At 30.5% G+C, this 21,070-nt stretch overlaps 1 protein-coding gene across 4 annotated transcripts in view; it reads left to right on the forward strand.

Annotated features, from left to right (window-relative positions):
* The window catches only part of LOC111686578 (hemicentin-1), a 191,460-nt gene that overhangs the window by 113,890 nt on the left and 56,500 nt on the right, over positions 1-21,070 (forward strand). For all 4 annotated transcript variants that reach the window (XM_046947183.1, XM_046947185.1, XM_046947184.1 and 1 more), the window contains one exon: positions 6,354-6,532. The gene's annotated coding sequence lies outside the window, so the exon portion shown is untranslated. The remainder of the gene's footprint in view (positions 1-6,353; positions 6,533-21,070) is intronic.

A 21,070-nucleotide genomic window follows, 5' to 3' on the forward strand; every position in this document is an offset into this window, starting at 1 on the left:
AAATACTCCGAAATAAAGTTAAAAAAAAAACAAACCAAAATGCTTAATTTTTTAAATAATCCCCATTTTTAACATACATACTGACTGGTGTAGGGTATCATATGGTCGGCTACGCCCGACTATACATTCATACTTGTTTTTAATTAACATTAAGTGTACTCAACAAATTTTTATTTCTGGTCAAATATTATAGGAAATATTATATTAAAACAGACATTTTTAATATTTTTAATATTAAATTATAGTCGGGCGAGGCCGACCCTACACCTGTTACAAAAATGACATGTGATTTATTTTTTATAATAAAGCATTTAAGTTGAATTGTACCTTGCCATATATATAATTAAGCCATTTATTGTTGTAAAAAATTGTGGACATTTGAGTTAAATTTTGAAGGGGGCTTTTTATTGGAGCTAGGGTCAAATGAGGTCCTTTAATTATAAAGTTTATGAGGATTATCAAGGCTAGTATAGAAAATGGTTTTGTAGCTTTTTGTCGATATACGAGTATATTATGAACTTAAAAGCCCTATTCATCGGGTTCAGTTGTATGGGGGCTAGGTGAAATAGCTAAATCGACTCAGAAAATGATTCTGAGCCGATTGGCATACTTTAAGGTGGGTCTAGGACCAAAATTATTGTGCGTTACAAACATCGCACAAATATACCCTCCCCACTAAAGTGGTGTAGGGTATAAAAAGATTAAAAACAAGTAAGAGTTTTATACTCGGCTGTGTCGAATCTTATATACCCTTCACCATGATGTGTTAAAAAACAGTCAGTACGAATTTTATTACAAAAAATCAAAAAATTCCAATTGCAAAACGGTAAGGTACCAAAAAATCCCCTTTTATTGGTTCTTACTTAATCCAGACTCTACATACTTAATTTCACGTTTCTAGGTTCAATGATATAGAAATTTAAAAAAATGAAGAACGAAAAAGTACCAAAAAGCCCCTTTTTATGTTTTCCCACTTAATACAGGCTATACATAATAAATTTCGTGTTTCTAGTTTCCATATTATAGAAATTTCAAAAAGTACCTTTTGTAGATATAAAAAGTACTTAAAAGTCCCCTTTTATGTGTTCTGATCTAATACGGACTCTACATACTTAATTTAATGTTTCTAGGCTCTATATTATAGAAAATTCAAAAAGTACCTTTTTGTAGAACGAAAAAGTACCAAAAAACCCCCTTTGATGTGTTATCGTCTAATCCGGACTCTACATACTTAATTTCATTTTTATAAGTTCATTATAATAGAAAACCCGAAAAGTACCCTTTGAAAAACGAAAAAGCGCCAAAAAGTAACCTGGGTTCTCATCTAATTCCGAATCAACGTACTAAATGTCATGTCCCTTGGTTTAATATTATAGAATATTCCAAAAGTTTCTTTTGAAATTCTCACCTAGTTCAGACTCTACATACTTAGTTTCATAATTCTAGGTTTAACATTAGAAAAAATTTCAAAAGTACCTTTTAAAAACAGAAAAAGTACCAAAAAGTTCACTTTTATGGTTTCTTACTTAAGCCAGGCTCCACATACTTATTTTCATGTTTCTTGCCAATAACAACACACTAGTGCTGCTCTCGCTCTACTACTCTTGCTCTGCTGCTCATGCTCTGCCTTGTTTTAATAAACAAGAGTACAATAACAAAATTTACCGTATAGTTATGTATTTTGTTTTTGTTTTTTGCAATTTCTGTTTGAGCTTGAATAAAAAAACTAAATTTTTGATGAAATTTTCAGAAGTTGTCTCGAATTTTTGCTTATATCTCCGTCATTTATGGACCGATTTTGCTGACCGATCTTCCCGAAAGCATGTCTAACAGAATTATTGAAGATTCGGATCTCTCCGATATCTGGGGTCCTCTAAAAACTTATTTCAACAAACATACAGACAGGCAGACGGACGGACTTGGCTTAATCGACTCCGCTATCTATAAGGATCCAGAATATATATACCTTTTGGGGTCGGAAAATTATATTATAGAAATTACAAACGGAATGACAAACTTATATATATACCCTTCTCACGAAGGTGAAGGGCATAAAAATAATTATAATTTAAAATTTAAATAATATTATAATTTTCACTTACTCTGGGCTTAAAACGCTTAGTTAAATATTTCTATGTTCAATATTAAATAAATTCTAAAAGTACATTTTGAAGAGGGAATAAGTACCTTGCTCTACTTTGTTTTTATAAACAAGCAAACACAAGAACAAAATATTCCGTATAACGAAGTGTGTTATATTTACCGATTTTGCTGATTTTTCAAGAGCATGTAGGACAGAAATATTAAAGATTTGAGGATCGAAAATGTCTTGAGACTTCAGAAATTGATACCAACAAACATGCAAATGTGCACATAGACAAACAGACATAGCTTAATCGACTCCACTATTTATAAAGACTCGAAATATACATACATACATATGTACTTTATAGGGTCGGAAAATTATATTATATAGAAATTACAAACAACAAACCTTTTCAAGAAGGAAAAGGGAATAAAAAAAATCATATATTATTTCTTTTCTAACTTTAAGCAACAATAAAAAATTTAAATTCACAATTGATATTATCAACATATTTTATGCAAAATTCCAGATGCTTACTTTTGTTGTTTCAATCTAAATATTCTGTACATATCGTTAATATATACTTACTACAAGTCTGGCATTACTTTAAACGTAAGTGTGTACATATACATATGTATAGGTATGTCCTTGCAAATTTACTTACACACTTATTACTTACATCAACACAACCATTGATAAATGTTATTGCTTTTAACTGAAATGCTAATTAAATTTTGAAAAATTTGTCACATAAATTCGTTAAAGCTCTTAAAGACAATGGTAGATGGAAATGGTGATAATAATGATTATAATTTATGTACAGATGAGTTGTAAATACACATAAATTCACAGATACAAATACGTACATATACAGCCGAAAAATACATTAATAATATATATATGTACATTGTACATACATACATATGTACAATGAAAATACGATAATTGATAAATGTTTATTTGAAAGGAAAACAACAATAACAGCGTCAACATAATGAACAATTTTAACAATAACAACAATGACGACAGCTATAATAAGAAAGTCAAATAAGAATTGTTGACTTTAAAATTTGTAAAAAAGTCTGAAGATATATGAATGTAAATATATATTTATTAGCATAAAGGTACGAAAGCCTAAAATATTAAGGAACTGCAAATAAAACACATATAGTCGGATGACAAAAGAGCGGCATACAATTGCTCTAATATTTCTGAAGTTTAGAAATAATAATTACACACCCAACTCTAAAACTTATCTTTAAATATTGTGTCATAAGTAATTATCTCAATAAACGTCTGTAATTATTTTATTCATTAGAGACAGAAAGCTTCACATTAATAAAAGTTTTTTTTTCGTCCAATTGTTTTAGTAATTAGAAAATTGTTGAATGTTTTAATAAGTCTGCACATGTTAAAACACATCAAAATTTCCATTTGAAAACCCGGATAGCTCCCATACAAGTGAACAGCTTTAAAAGGCAAAACTGCTCTAAAAATAGGAGTACAGCGATGAAATTTGATATAAATAAGTGCAATATGTGCCCGAACTTCTCAAAAAAAAAATTTGGACAAAATTTAGTAAAGTTGCTGGCATTGCCGATTTTCACCCAAGCCTTCTTCAGAGAATTATTATCGGTCAATAATTGATCTCAACCTTAATAGCAGGTCCTCTTTAGACAATTACTAGACAGCGATGAAAATCGACATAAAAAATTTTATATATGGAACAAAATTCTTAATTCCGAATTTAATGAGGATTGATCTATAACTTAACAAAAACAAGTAAGATTGTTGTATTCGGCTGTTATGAATCTTAAATACTCTACACCAGCAATCTTCTTTTTATTAAAACTCATTTAACTATCTAATTTTTAGAAAACTAGGCAAAAGTTTTGTTTCAGTAATAAGTGTACTGACTTTTATGCATGTGTGGAACTAATTTTGAGTAAGTCCAGGTCCGGTTGTGGACCTCGTACGGATCCTTTAACTTATTATAAATGAGGAGAATGATATGTGAATCTACAAACATATTCCTATTGAGCTTTATTCCGCAGAAATTCGCATTTGTCAATTTTTTTAATTGTGTTCGTATTAGTGGTTTTCAGAAGTAGACCTTATATGGAAGCTATGACCAGTAATGGACCGACACGGAAAAAATTTTGTAAAATGGTTAACATATACATGAAACATATTTCTGCTGAAATTTATCTCGATAACTTTATAATTCAATAAAATATATACTTTTAAGTAAATTTCGGAAGTGGACATTTTATTTTTACATATACAAAAATTTGTGTTTATACATATATATTTGACTAATTTCCGGGAATATTTACCTTTGTATGGGAGCTATGAAACATTTTGAATCAATTGTTATAATTTTCAAGATGCTCGATAACTTGCAGAAAAGAAATAATGTGACAAAATTCATAAAATTATCTTTTGTAGTTTCTGAGAAAAAAGATGAAAAACTACAAAAAACATTATTTTTTTTAAGGTAGTCTGAAATTTTTACTCATAACTTTTTACGTCATAAACCGATTTTGCTGATTTTCAATACCAAACTGCTAAGATAACAACAAATTTTTTCGGTTAATTTGGTTAATTTCCTTAGCTTAGTTTTAACGTGAGCGTGTTTTATACAGACAGACCGACGGACATAGCTAAATCGACTCAGAATTTCACAATGACCCAGAATATATTACTTTGTTAGATCTTAGATGAATATTTCTTGGTGTTACATACGGAACGACAAACTTATATATACCCTCCATCACCACTGATGGTGGTAGAAGGTATAAAAATGTTTTTTTAATTAATATTTCAAATATCACTCTGAGCATTCCTTTTATTGTAAACGGTATGATGGTGGGTATATGAGATTCGGTACAACCAAACATAACACTCTTTATTGTTTTATTTGTCAAATCTTTACTCAGAATTAATACATTGCGTAACAAGGGCAAAAAGATTATCTGGTCTTGTGCTAGGTTGATCTGACAGATCATTAGTGAATAGTTGTCCTAGAAACTTAATACAAATCTACCCTAGATCGTTACATTGACAGAGAAGAACAATTGATGCAGCTTTTCTTCGATAACTTCTAATAAATACTTTATAGGGTTAATCTTGCATTGTTGCCAATTTTACAGCAATCATGTTACTTAGATGGTCTTAGTTGAAAGACATATGCCATGCATTTTATGTCAAACATTGACATATGTACGTTCATTTCTCATCTTGTCCGAGAATAAACATAGAACAATCTATCTGTGTGTAGTATGTAATAATTAAGCGGAATTCTGCAAAAGTAGTGAGATTTCTTGTTCGCAACAAACAACATCATTTGGAAAATTTTGAAAATTTGGAGTCATCTAATGATGCAAAATGCTTTTGTTGAGTAAATCAATCATATCTTCCTTGTAGAAAATCTGAACGGAGGCAATTTCTTAATTAGAATCTGTAGTAAGATTGAACTCAGCTAGCTACCACCTTCTAATTGTGTCACGTCAGAAGAGACTTTTAAACAATTGAACAAACTCTTCTTCCTTACAAAAACATGTTTGTTAAATTTCTTTTAATACTTTTTTAGATATAATTTTTGTAAAAGATACTAAAATGAAACAGGAAATTTACTTTTTTACATTCAATACGTATCTTATGTAAATCAAGGGGTTTCAATAGAATTTCACAATAAATTAATCAACAATAAATACGAAAATACAATTCGATTTAAGCACACAACTAAAATTTACCTTAGGGTATCCTGTAAAGTACATCCTATTCGCCATCTATGAATATGTATATTGTACACACATTCACACTTACGTACATACTTGGAGGCATTAATAACCATGCTAAGAGTATATATTACGTACAATTTAATGGTACATTATACTCACATAAATTTAAATGATGTTAGAGAAAAGTAAAACCACAAGCCGAATAAAAATTAAATATCAGAAATTACAATGACAACGTAGATATTGAAAAACTGTATACCCACACTTTGTACGCAAAAACCTATAAATTGTCTCACTTATTTGTTAAGAAGAAATAAAAAATCGTTGTTGTTTACTTGCCATTATTATTTTCCTTTCAACATAAAATTTTCCAAATAAGAAAAACAAAATAAAAAAAAAAAGAAATAAGTTTTCGTATATGTATCTATAAATTACCTGTTCATTCATGTTTACTTACGCTTGATTTTTTTTATACAACTTAACATTTTCTTGTACATCTTCTTGTGTGTTTTATATCTTTACAGATCCAACAGCAGTTTTCGATATACATATAGACAAAAAATAAACAGTAATTTATAAAACAATAACAATAATAAGAAGTACGAAAAATACTCAAAAGAATAATGATGATAATGATAATCACCATATGTTTGCAGTTTTTAAAAACGAATGTAATGCCAATCAAGTAATGGAATTTTTAACGGTAAGTCATTTTTCAAAATATCAAAACAGACACAACCGAAAATCAACAAAACAAAAAAAAACAAATTGAAAAGAAGATAGAAGTGATGAAATTGCGATAAAAACAGCAATTTATATTTAAAACTTTAAATTGAATTGTACTTGAAAATAACTTTTATCTAAAAATATTAACAGAGATTTACTGGCTTATATTTGATATTTAATATCTAGATTTTGCGAGTTTCTATATTATAATTGGGATTTCTTTTTACCTACGATATTTCGGATGAATACATGATATCACAGACCAATGATTGTCTGTTGGGTCAGTGTCGTGACAACTGACCCAACTCAAAAAATTGATTTGGATGAAATTTGCAGCTCTATCTTTCCAAAACTACCAAACTTAGCGGGGGACAAAGTAGGTAATTTATTCATACAGAGTTTATTCAATTTCTTTTATTTAACCTATTTGGGGTACTACTATCCAATAGTACTTACCTGGGTGCAAATTTCATCCAAATCGAAAGACATCTATTAAAAAAGTTGGGTCACTTGACATGAAAATGCCCATTTTTGAGATTTGGTAAAACGAAGGATCAATATTTGTATGCGCAAACAAATATAAGTATAAACATACAATACCATCTACCCTAATAATGGGGTAGGGTATAAAAATTTCCATAATGTTTTAAATATTTCAATAACAATAGACAACAAATAAAAAGACTAAAAGAAAATCATCAATAACAAGAAAATAAAATACCATTCATAGAAGTGAATACTTAGTTTCTGAAGAGAATCATTATTATTTGTTCCATTTTCTTTTTTTGATTAATTGCAAATCATGTAACTCATCTCAGTTATTTTGGACAAATACCAGCAATAACCGAAAATTTAAACACTTATACATAAACACACAAATTTTCAAATGTTCTTTAATCTAAAATCCTACAAAACAACTAATTTTGTGGCTTTTGATATCCTTTTTTACCCCCTTTTCTTCATATTTACTTTTGTTTTATTGAGTTGAACCTTTTGTGGTTTGCTTTAAAATCATTAGGGTATAAAAAAGACCATTAACTAGATGATACAGTGGATTTATGTGGTAAAAAATTATTTATTTAAAGTTTGAAACGATTCGTCAAGTAATTCAGTAGCTTTCGTTGAATATTTTAAGTGAAAGAAACATCCATCTTTTTGCCTTAAATAAACAAATAAACATATGATACCCTACACCAGTCAGCATGTTAAAAAATATGGATTTTTCTAAAAAATATTGCATTTGATTTGTTTTTTTAACTATATTCCAAAATATTTATACCCTACACCACTTTAGTGGGGAGGGTACATTGGGTTTGTGCTGATGTTTGTAACAAACAATAATATTGGTCCTATACCCATCTTAGCTATGTCCGTCCGTCCGTCCGTCTGACCTTGTAATCAAACTACAGGCTGCAATTTTTAAGATAATTAATTGTCCCAAAGACGAACCCCATTGAAAATGGTTAAGATCGGTCCATTATTTCACCTAGCCCTCAGACAACTGTACCCCCGAATAGTTCTTGGAAACATTGTAATTGAACTACAGGTCGCAATTTTGAAGATAATTCAATGAAATTTGCACATGATCTTTTATGGTACTGTAGACGAAGCCTATTGAAAATAGTTAACATCGGTCCATTATTTCAGTCCCATAGAACTGAACCCGCCAAATAGGGCTTTTAAGTTCATAATTATGTTTAATATACTCGTATCTCGACAAAAAGCTGCAAAGCCAAGTTCTATACTAGTCTTGATGACCCCGATGAACTTTTTAATTATGGGGCCTCATTTGACCCTAGCCCCTCTAAAAAGCCCCCATCAAAATTTTACTTAAATATCCACAGTTTTATTAAACAGTAAATGGCTTTAGTATATCTGAGGCAAGGTACAATTCAACTTAAATGCTTTATTATGAAAACTAAATCACATTTCATTCGTATACAGGTGTAGGGTATTATATGGTCGGTCTCGCCCGACTATAACTTCTTACTTGTTTTACCCTTTTTTGGCAAAAAAAAAACGATTTTTAACAAAAGGGCTCAAAGGGGAGTAGAGGGAAAATATGAGTCTATCCTTATAAATGTTGGTAAAGGAATTCACGTCTACTTCAAAGTTATTTATGTAGAATTTAAACGTTTTATTAATGTTTATAGGTGAATTTTGACCTTCAAGTCATTTTCTGAAGGAAATTTGTGTGGGGGCTAAGGTCAAATGAGGACCGATCATTACAAAAATCGATAATATCATTAAAAGTTTTACAAAAATAAGTTTTGCCGACATTTATTGACGTAATACAACATTTAACTTACCCCCTTATTCGGAGGTATGGTTGTATGGCGAAACAATGGACCGATTTTATCCATTTTCAATAGGCTTTATGCCAAAAAAAATAGTATGTGCCAATTTTAATTAAATTATCTTGAAATTTGCGACCTGTACCTTGCGCACAAAGTTTACATGGACAACCAGCCAGACGGACGAACAGACGGACATAGCTTAATCGACTCAGAAAACGATTCTAAAATCAGCATCAGCACAAACCCAATATAGCCTCCCCACTAAAGTGGTATGTTTAAAACAAATTTTGTTTCACTTTTACCACTGTTCTTAAAACAATTGAACGTACAAAAACCAAATTAATGAGTTTTTCATTACAAAGCAAAATTATAGAAAACTTTAGAAAAAGCAAATAGAACTTCTTTCAATAGAAATATTTAAACGAAAACAAAAATTTTGAATACAATCTCCCTTAAGAATATTTTTGAGGGCGCACAATGATCCACATTCTATGAAATGATGGTCAAAATTCATAACTTTTAATTGAATTGGAATTTTTAAATCTATATTTAAATCGAATATTAGTAAAAATGCTCACATGAATTTAAAGACAATGCCACGCCCACTTAAGCTATTTTGCTTATTTTCCCAAAATACGAATGTCAAAATTGACTAAACAATTTAAGAATCTAGCTATTAAAATTTTCAAAATTTTTAAATTTAAGAGGAAAGAAGGAGTAGTATTTGAAGACATTTCATTAAACCTTATCACATTGAATACTTCTGCAGGAAGTTTGTTCCACATACAAACAGTGCAGCTGAAGAATGAATGCGGTCAACTGGCCAATCGACCACAAATAGTTGTGTTCTTGATGAAAGTCGTGTGCTGCGTAAAAATAAATGGGCATCGGGAAGGAGTTTCCTAATTTCAGAGGAACATATTCCATTTATGCACATATCGATAGAACAGTTGCGTCAAAAAAGATATCTGGTCTACGCAGGCATATGGTATACGCACAATTGGGACGAACGATGAATTTCGTATAGCACGACGAACTAGTCGACAACAATTCGTTGCGTAAATTCGTCGAATGGAACACAATCAAATTATTCGTACTGCGAATTCGTTTCAAAATTTGTTCGAAATTGGAAAAAGTAAGAAAAAGGAACAAAAATTATATTTTTGTGAATCTCCACGATTTTCAGATAATTTTAACAGCTTTAAAATTTATTCGAACATTATTTCGAAATTAGAAAATGTAAAAAATTGACCTCGAAAAGAACTAAAATTATATTTTTGTGAATATCCACAATTTTAAGATTTTTTAATAGCTTCAAAATTTTTCGAACATTACTTCGAGTTTTCGTACTTAATTTTAAATATTTCAACCTAGCATTGTAGTGTCATCAAGTGTACTCCAAATTTCAGACAATTCAGGCCACCAGAACTAGTTTTAATGGCTTTTAAAATTTTTCGAACTTAAGTTCGAATTTTCGAAAATTTTATTTTTAGTTTTTATGACCAAGAGATTATTTTAATAGCATAAAAATGTTTGAACATAACTTCGAATTTTCGAAAATAATTTCGAATATTCGAACATAATATTGTATTGTCATTAGCTGTACTCACAACAGCCAAATTTCAGAAAATTCGGGCTACCGGAATTGGTGTTAAAACAATTTTCCCCAATTAATTCGTCGTTCGTCTGCGTAAGAAATAGAAGTAAACCTATCGCACAGTTCGTTACGTATGACGAATTTCGTCATATGCACTGATTGTACGTATTTTCATATACTTTAGTGTGTTCTATATCTGAGGACGAAAATTCGTTCCGAAAAATTCGTCGTTCGTCCCAATTGTGCGTATAGCAATAAACCGGGTGGATATAAGTTAATTATTGAATTTAAACAGATAAACGGACTAAGCAAATTCAACTCAGAATTTTATACTCAAATATAAAGTACAATTATTGTTGTAGCTAAATTTATAACTATAGGCTTATAATTTGTGAAAATGTCTTGCATTTTTATGAAGCTTTAAGTTACAACAGATTTGTCGACATCTGCATTTTTATTGCTTTTCACAAGTTTGTTTTCGTTGCTTTTTTCCCACTCTACAGTTAGATTTAATCTGGCTTATTTTTTGTATTTTGGCCTTTTGTCCTAAAAAGTTTAACATTTTAAACCCTCTTTTTTATTAGTTCAGTAAGAAAAAAATTATTTATTTTTTCTTCCAAAAAAAAAAAAAAAAACAAACATAACAAATGAAGAAAAACAATCAAAATTGTGTAATCTTTGTTTATTATGCTGAGTGTAACTTTGAACCAAAAGGAAAAAAACCTGAAAATGAAACGTTGAAAGTAAAAATTACCACACCCTAGTAAACAGTTAAACCTGTCAACCAAAAATCTTTCCAGTACCTTCAACGTTGTCAGCATCATCAACATAATCATCATTTATTAACCAAAAACCCACTCATAACAATTAGAAATTGTTGTTGCTGTTGTTGTTTTTTGTTACATTTTAAATTGCTGCTGTAAGTGCTGGTTGTAAAGTTAAATAAAATATACTTAAGACAAGTCAATGACAGCAGACAATGAAATGCGACCCCTTTTTATAGCAGCAGCAATAGCAATTACAATATATATAAAGAATGTAATGTTACAAAAACTTTTTCAATTCAGACCTTTAGTATTTCAAATTCATTTCTTAAGAAATGTTTTTACTTTTAAAATTTAAATTAAATTCTTTGTGATACTCATACCGCAAATATTGTCTGAGTGACATTGAGAATGATTTCGTATTAATTTGGCTGTCTATAGATATTGAACCTTTAATTAGAGTAAATAGTTCAAAGCAATCATTGAGGGGAAAAAAACAAATAAATAAATACTTAAAGCTACTAAATACAAACAAGTAGGAGTGTTATTTAGGGGTATGCCTAATCATACTTAACCATCATCAAAACAAGATCTAGCTTAGACCTTGGTAATGTTATGTTATTCAGGCACACTTGAAAAAGAGAAAAATAAAGAAAGTTGGAGATAGTTTTATGGTTAAATCATGTATAGTTCTTGGAGAAGGTAAAGATAAAAGTAGAGAAAATAAGAAAAAGTTTCGTTTTTGTGAACTAGTAAGTATCTTGATTCAATTTTGATTGGTGGTTTTAAATAAAATTGCTTGGTCTTCTGAAGTTCTACAATCTTAGAACTTCAGAAGACCAAGGCAGTGACGGAGGAGATGTTCAATGGTTTCTTCCTCCTCAAGTTCTTGACAACTTCTACAGAAGTTGTTGTTCATGATTTCCAAATATCAAAATCCATAAGTTTTAACTGGATATTTAAATCGAATAATAGAAAAAGTTCTTACATGAAACGTTGGTAACTCTAGCTGTTATAGTATTCCAGATATATGCATATGCCCATTCTTGATAATTCGCTGATTTGTTTCCCAAATTGCTCATATCGATGTTGGAGATAAAAGTGGAGAAAGTGAGAAAAAGTTTCGTCCTTGTGTCTTGATTCAATTTGGATTGGTGGTTTTAAATAAAATTGCTTGGCCTTCTGAAGTTCTACAGTCTTATCCTGAATAGTAAAGATAAAACGTCAATTAGAGCGCAAGGCAGTGACAGAGGAGATATTCTATGGTTTCTTCCTGCTAAAGTTCTTGACAACTTCTACAGAAGTTGTTGTGCATGATTTCCAAATAAACTATGTTCTGTGATGACAGCAAGAAGATTGCTAAGATGAGGATGGCTTTTTTGTAGAAAATATGCTACGATGAGGATGTTTTATTTGTAGAAGATATGATGTTCGTTTACTCTCCAAGCTGCTTCATTTTTCTGTTAGTTTTTCACAAGCTTTTAATAGAAGATTTGACGTACGTTTACTCTCCAAGTTGCTTCGTTACGCCATCTTGTCTTCGAAAGTTTTTCTATTAGTTTTTCACATGCTTTTAGCGAAATGCCGCAAAAAATGTCAGACATTGTTATTATTTTATCAGCTATACAAATGACAATCATTCGTATAGCTGATTGACCAAGATTGTTGAATATCTCATGATCCTATTTAAGGATTTCTATCATTCTTGGACTAGCGATTTAAAAGCAGCTTGACTATAGGTAGAAATTTAAACAAATCTAGTTGATATTCTGTAATACCAAGGTCAATTTTCAGCTCTTTTAAAATGCCCCTCTGTCAGTCTGTCTGTTTATCAGACAGTCCACACAACAAAAATGATTTTATAACTCAAATCAAAGTGTACAAACCTTTCCATTTCTGTTAAAAAAAAAAAAAAAAACAATGAAAAAAACTTAGACTTATTTTTATATATTTATGTAAATTTTTTAATTGTAAAAGCAAAACACATTTAAATGCGTTCTTACATTGTAGGTAACTACAGCTAAATCCTAAACAAATCCTAAAACCCATTAAAATTTTAAGGAGTTAAGGGACTAACTGCAGACAAAATAGAAAGAAAAACTGACTTCAGTAGTCCGGACATTAAGAAATATATAACAACAATGACTGAATGGTACATAATATTAAAATTATTCCTTTAATTAAGGTGTAACATTTGTTTTATTATTTTCTTTATTTCGCTTTAATTCCTCTTCCAACATCTTAGTTTTTATTTATGGTCGAAATAAAAACATGATAATAATTCTCCTCAGTTAACTTTAGGATTTGTTGGCGAAGTTTTTTTGCTTTAGATTCATATTTATTATTATTGTACTTAAAGAAGGAAACACCCTAATAATTATAAGAATACAAAAGGAAACATGCAAGAAATGCTAATCGGACATATTCGACCGCATGATAACCTACACTAGTGCTGGAAACTATGACAACACATTATAATATAACCATATACAGACACCACTACTCATCTAATAGTTTTTACGTATTAAAAATAATTTTAAATGTTTCTCTAAATTAGGCGTATACTTTATATTTGTAATATCAAAAATTCATTAACACGTATACGTACAGGTGTCGTTAATAAAATCTGAGTCATTTCACATTAAAAACTTTTATTATAAAACAATAATTTCAAAATTTTATGGTATCAAGTTTATAACTTCGTTTAATATTATAGACAAAGTAATTCTGACTCAATTGATATAAACTTAAGATAAATATAGGACATATGTTTTCGCGTTACCAACATTAACTCTAACACATAACACCCTCCCCAATATAGTGATGTAGAGTATAAAAACATTAAGTTGTTGTGGGGAATAAAAGTTTGAGAAAATTTAAGTTGTAACAAACAAAAAAAATAGTATATATTATTCTTTATTGCTTGCCGTTTTTTCTATTTTCCTCTTGGCTTTATAAATGTACTACATTTATTGTCATTCCCCGGCTTATTCATTTAAGGGAAGAGAAAAAAAATAAAAATAATAGATGACAAAGTCTACGGGAAACGTATATGCTGCATGATATTTATAAAAGAAACGGAGACAACAACTGGAACTATAAAATGTTCTTCCCCAGTAATATAATGAAAATTATCATACAGGTATAAACAAACGGTATGTTTTGAAATAGACAAGTATTTAATATTTATTAAATCACTTGAATTTAATTAAAATTCAAGCAAATTTCTAAACTGCTGCTTCCCATGAGATTATTAAAAAAAGATATGTTAACTCAAGTGGACGAAAGTCATAAGCTTTTAATGAACGATAGCTAAACTTTGTATTTAGATACGAACTTTTTAAAACAACGATGTTTAATAGTATTGCCCTACTTTAATTTTACTGCCATTTAAACCTACCCTGAGGCATGTTACATTAATGAACTTTCCCCATTTTGGTGTAATTGCAATCTGCGGAAAAGAGATGCTACCAGTATCACTAAACTGTCGGAATTATAAACTGGTATAGTTATATGTATTTTTGACTTTTCTTTGAAGTGATATGACCTGAAGTCAACCAGAGAAACTTTCTGAACTGGTACCACGAGAATCACAAAATAGAGTTTCGGACTTTATCTTGTCCAGGTTATTGAGAAGTTCACTTCTAGGGTTACGTAGTGGCTGTATTGTAAACGAAAATCGAGGGAATAGAATGTTGTGAATTAGGTCAAAATACTCTCACATGCGTTGGTCCATATAAGGTAACAACGCTCTTTCTATCGAGCTTAGTTATCGTAGTCCATGCACGTCAGTATACATACTGAAACAATTATTTAACGGCAGAAGGAATTCTTGAGGTCCCGGTAAAAAATCCATGGATTTTGAGTTCCATTTTCTAATTAAGTTCCGTCTAACTGCAACATAGCCCTTTCTTTAGCTAGAAAATCAACTGGAAGTTAATTAAGCAATTTATACAACGACTTTTTAGAGTTGTATATAGGGTCGTCGTGCAAAAGATCTCATTGTTCCATTGTTACGCCGTAATGACTCAGATGTTCAAATATTTTGTGTTGTACGAGAAATTCAATATTTCGCTGTTTAACCGAGGAAGAGGAAATATAGGGATCTTGTATTTTCCAAAGAATAGCGCAAGTTTCATTATACCCACCATCAAAAAAGATGGGGGTATATTGTTTTTGTCATTCCGTTTGTAACACATTGAAATATTTGTCTAAGACCCATAAAAGTATATATATTTTGGGTCCTTATTAGATTCTAAGACGATCTAGCCATGTCCGTCCGTCTGTCTGTCTGTTGAAAACACGATAGAGTCCAAACGGAAGTAGCTAGCAATCTGAAATTTTGCAAAATTACTTATAGTTAATGCAGTTTGTTTGGTATTGAAAATGGGTAATATCGGTCCACGATTTCGCCTAGCCCCCATATAAGGCCCCCTTTAGAAAATGACATTATCGCCCATAACTGACTAACAAAAGCATAAATAGCGGTGTAATTCAGCACAAACATGTTTTATATAAATCTTTTCGTAGAATTTTATAAGGATCGGTCCATAATTGACCCTACCCCCCATACAAAGTCCCCTTCAGAAAATGACTTTATCGCTCACAATTGACTAAGAAAAGCATCAATAGCGGTGTAATTCGGCACAAACATGTTTTATGGTGACATAAATCTTTTCGTAGAATTTTATAAGGATCGGTCCATAATTGACCCTACCCCCCATACAAAGTCCCCTTCAGAAAATGACTTTATTGCCCATAACTGACTAACAAAAGCATCAATAGATATACGGACATAAATCTCTCCGTAGAATTCTATAAGGAACGGTCCATAATTGACCCTACCCCCCATATAAAGTCCCCTTCAGAAAATTACTTTTTTATAAGGATCGATCCTTACTGAAAGTGAGAATATCGGTTCACATTTTCGCCTAGCCCTTTTATAAGGCCCCCTTCAGAAAATAACTTTATCGCTAAGAATTGTATCAATAGGGGTGAAATTCAACATAAACATGTTTAATATGAACTTAAATCTCTTCTTTTTTAAGGATAGTCCAATTATTTGTGCTATCCTCCCATATAAGGTCCCCTTGACTTTAATGCTCATAACATATATATAAAGCAGTAAAATTCGACATAAAAAATTTTTATAGGAACTAAAATCATTTTCTTGAATTTAATGAGGATGGTCCATAATTGACCTTACCAAGGTCCTGAAAATGACTTATTACTGACTCAAAAATGTGTGTACGTTAGTAAAATTCTACATAAACATGAATGATTTGATGGTGGGTATATAAGATTCGGCATGGCCGAATATTTACACTACATTCACACTTAACGTTCCATGAGCATATAAGCTTTAAATCTCGTTCTAACATCACAGAAGTCTTAGGCTATGGCATGTAAGCGTGTATGAAGCACAAAGGGGCGGTCGTAATTTAGAGCTGTAAACGGAAGTGATGAGCACAAAGTGAGGAAGTTAAGTAGCCTCTAGGTCACCTTGTAGTTGAAAAAGTACTACCGTAGAAATACTCTTTTAGTTAATATGATCATTTATAGGGGTTTGGGTTAATTTGGTACACGTGTTACAAATGGAACGATAAAATCATTATACCCCTATTTAAAGGTGTGTATAAAAAAACAAAAATTAAATATGCATTAAAAACTTTTTGATGCGTAAAGAACTGAAAATGCTTTTTACGCTTTAATATTATGTCTAAAAAAGAAATTAACGAATAATACAAAAAAGTTCGTTACAGTATGTTGTTGGTAAAAAAGTATTTTGCATAAAATAACAAATTTTGATTTATATTGATTGTGACAGAAAAAAATATTAAAAAAAACTTTAATAATTTTCACTTGACAAATGGTTGTTTAATAATCGTTTAAAATTATAATAAATAAGAAAATATAGTCCGATATATATGAGAAATAATTTATCCTACCGACTACATGTTTAGAAATTATATTCTAATTCGGTACTTAGTTGATCCAAAACTCTATTACAATAAAAATATGCAGACCTATAAAACGAAAAACTTGGTATACATTTTGCATAATGATAACCTGAATCCTAATACAAACACCATTTTCATCATTTTGCTTTTCCATAGAATAAATAATAGAATTTATATTTTCAAATATAGCTCCTCTCTCCTTTCAAAAACATATACAAACACATATATATCATTTATTTTTATTTCTTTTCATATTTTTTTTTTTGATTCATATTCAAATCATATTTGCTGCAAAACCACATTTCAATTTAAATTATACTTCAATACAAAAGTGTGTCAAAGGATTCAAAATACAATTTACCATAAGCCAGCCAGGAAGTAGTTAGACTACAGGTGGTAGAATTGTTCATTTTATTCTAAAGATGAAAGCATAAGTTCATGATTACAAAGCATTTTTGTAAAGACAGTATGCAATACAATTTCATGAACTTGGCTGTCATTATTTGTTTTAGAGTTTAAAATTTTTTGGAATTTTTTTATGTTAGCGTGAATCAGCAGGCCTCTAAATTAGACAAGGGTATTGCAAAATAAGAATTTCCTTTATAACATTAATACCGCCAAAAAGGGGGTGAATGTTGACAGGTTGCAATCCATGAATAACTCATGGAATCATCCCACAGCGTTCTACTATCATGGGCTAGGAAAAACAGTGTCGGTGTAAATCTTGCTAAAACCGAACTGTTTTTTTCACAAGGAGGTACAAAATCCGAAAATTCAGACCTCTGCGATGATGATGGTGTCTCATGGGAACGTAATACTGAGAGTCAAATGAAAAAGGCACTATGTTTCTTCTATATACATATGTAAGAAAATCTTTGGAAAACATAGGACCTTAAAATAACACTGTATCATACATCGCGATCATAAGACTTACATAAATATGCCTTACGAGCATATGTCTTACGGGACTCTAGTTTAATTGAGAGAGATAAACAAAGATAAACATATCTTCTAATGACATGTTCTATAGCCCTCAGGTCAATCTAAAGACAATGCTAAATATAACTCCTCCTTTAAATCTAATTCTTTTTTGTTAAATCTGCTCCACGACTTAAACATACGAACGGACTGAAGTATGATCATATTAGTCATTGCACTATCCTACAATAAATAAGCAGACCAACCATGGGTCAGGAAACGGACCACATAGAACCTACACTTAATTTTAGTAGGTCATTTAAGACCAAAATACCGACAAGGTATGATTGGGCTGCGAACACTGTCCTTAAGAATGACGTGATCTAAACTGATAGTTCTCTGAAAAACTAGATTTTCTGCAGTATCTTTGACTACCAGTTATGTTAAACATGGGTCAGGAAACGAACTATATAGTACCTATACTGAATTTTTATAGATCATGTAAGACCAGAATATCGACAAGGGATGATTTACACCGAACACTGTCCTAAGGAATTACGTGACCTCAATCTAAACTGATAGTTCTCCAAAAAACTAGATCTATTGCAGTATCTTCGACTACATGACACCTGCAAGGTCTTTCAGTCAGAGTTATATGTCATCGATACAGCCCGTAGATGAATTATGGAACTGAATTTCAAAAATTCAACTATTCTCATCTAATTGAACAAGGCTCTTAAATCCAATGATTTTAAGAAAATATCTAATGAAGTTAATTCTATGGAAGGGTCTTCCGTAAAATTAATTTTTGCGGAACGGGGTATTCAGACTCGGCCGGTGACCTTATTGGTAGATGACTGGGCTTTGATTGAGACGGAATTTAAGTGGTCAATCACTACCACTTGTAGAATATCGAAACTTCTCTGTCTCACTTTAACAAAAATTTTATAACGAAATTTCAAGTGGGCGTGGTGCCCTGTCTACTTACAAGATATTTACTAAAAGCACGTGTTTAAAATTGCTAACATAGGGCTCAATAAGCTATTTCATATTGAACTATACCTTTCAAAAACTTACCTTTTACTATATTTTCAGGGGACCATACGCCACTTTTTTTAAGGCGGCCTCAAATTAAAACCACAATACATATTCTTAATTTTTTCCAGGTTTGGATACTTAGATATGTTGGCTTTAGTTTTATTCCTTTCAATCTGTCCAAAGTCATCCTTTTAACCTTTCCGCACTAACCAAAAACGGCGATACCGCCCCATCCATGGGGATGGATCAGATTTGTCATTAGTAAAATAAAATAAAAAATTGCAAAAACAAAAACTTATTTTGCTGTTTTATACTTTAATTCATTAAACAAAAACTTAAAAAAATTAAACAAATTATTACTGATTTTTTCTATATTTTAACCAAATTTTGTTCTACATCACAAGCATTACATATATTTGGCGCATGTGCCCCACGGGCAGTTCTGGGGTTTAGTTTCAATTTTTGATTATGCGATAAAATCGATTACTCGGTTTTCAAGTTATTCCCATTGACAGATGTGCCCCTATGGCAAATAATCCCCATTCTACCCTATTTTTAAGAAATTTTTTACACTGAAATGAGTCGTCTCTAAACTTGGCCTGATGATTTTATAAATTACTGATTTATTTCAACTTTGGTTTAAATTCCCTAAAATTCATTGCGAATTTATTCTCTTCTCTATTAAAATTACATTCTTTAACGTAATATTATATGAAATCACAACTTAAAGTTGAGTGGGGCAAAAAGTTATCTTGACAATTACTTAATTACTATACTGAAAAAAAACAGCCCACTAATTCCTTGTGTTGAAATTTTAATCTTATAAGTAAACAAATCCTTGAAACATAATTTACCACGCAACATTTATTCGCACCAGGTTTCGTTAATTTATTTATGTTTATTCAAATTAATTTCTAATTGTGCTCCAGTACAAAAGCCAGTATATATACATATTTAATTTATATTCAAAACTCTGACAAACCCTAATTGACATTGTAATTAATTTCTTAACGAAAACAATTCATGGTTTAAATATGCCTCGTTTCACTGGAAACGAGCAGAAAACAAAATCTTTATAAGAATTTTTATTAATACGCATGTTTTCGAAAATTATAAATTCTTAAATTATAAGGGGATAAATTATATTATGCTCTAGGGATGCTACTCCCTCCATGAAGTAAGAAAAAAATATATAGAAATAAATAAAAACAAGTTAGAATATTTTTTTACTATATGCAGTGAGTTCAAGGAGTTTTTATATATTTTTTCTTTCAATTTTCTATTCGTAGGGGACGAATTCTTCATACCCTACAGCAGTATTTTTAGTTATTTTCTTTTTCCTACAGCAATAGTTGATAAATGTTACACAAGGGAAATGTATAAAAGAAAACTAAGAGGAGGAGAAGATGATTTGTGATGAAGTTGATTTTAACTACATATTAAAAATTGTTAATGATTATTTTATATATATATATAAAAGAATAAGTAGAAGAGTTTGAGATGTAATATATTTAGATCAATAGGTTGAAACCTTGAATAATTATTATCATTTAATAACTGAAAAAGGACTGAAAGTAAATGGCAAAACCTAAATGTAAGAGACCCTCTATAAATAGGGGTAACTTCGTGCCAAGTGACCCGGCTCAAAAAATTGATTTAAAATTAACACCAATAGTATTGGGTAGTAGGTCTGATACAAATTTTCAGCTCTTTGGCTCAAGAGCTGCCGGACTTCGAAAGGGTCAAAGTTGGACTAACTAACTATCTATCTATCTATCTATATATCTATCTATCTATCTATCTATCTATCTATCTATCTATCTATCTATCTAACAATCTATATATCTATCTATCTATCTATCTATCTATCTATCTATCTATCTATCTATCTATCTATCTATCTATCTATCTATCTATCTATCTATCTATCTATCTATCTAT

Source organism: Lucilia cuprina, chromosome 3, assembly GCF_022045245.1.
Source record: "Lucilia cuprina isolate Lc7/37 chromosome 3, ASM2204524v1, whole genome shotgun sequence".
NCBI lineage: Eukaryota > Metazoa > Arthropoda > Insecta > Diptera > Calliphoridae > Lucilia > Lucilia cuprina.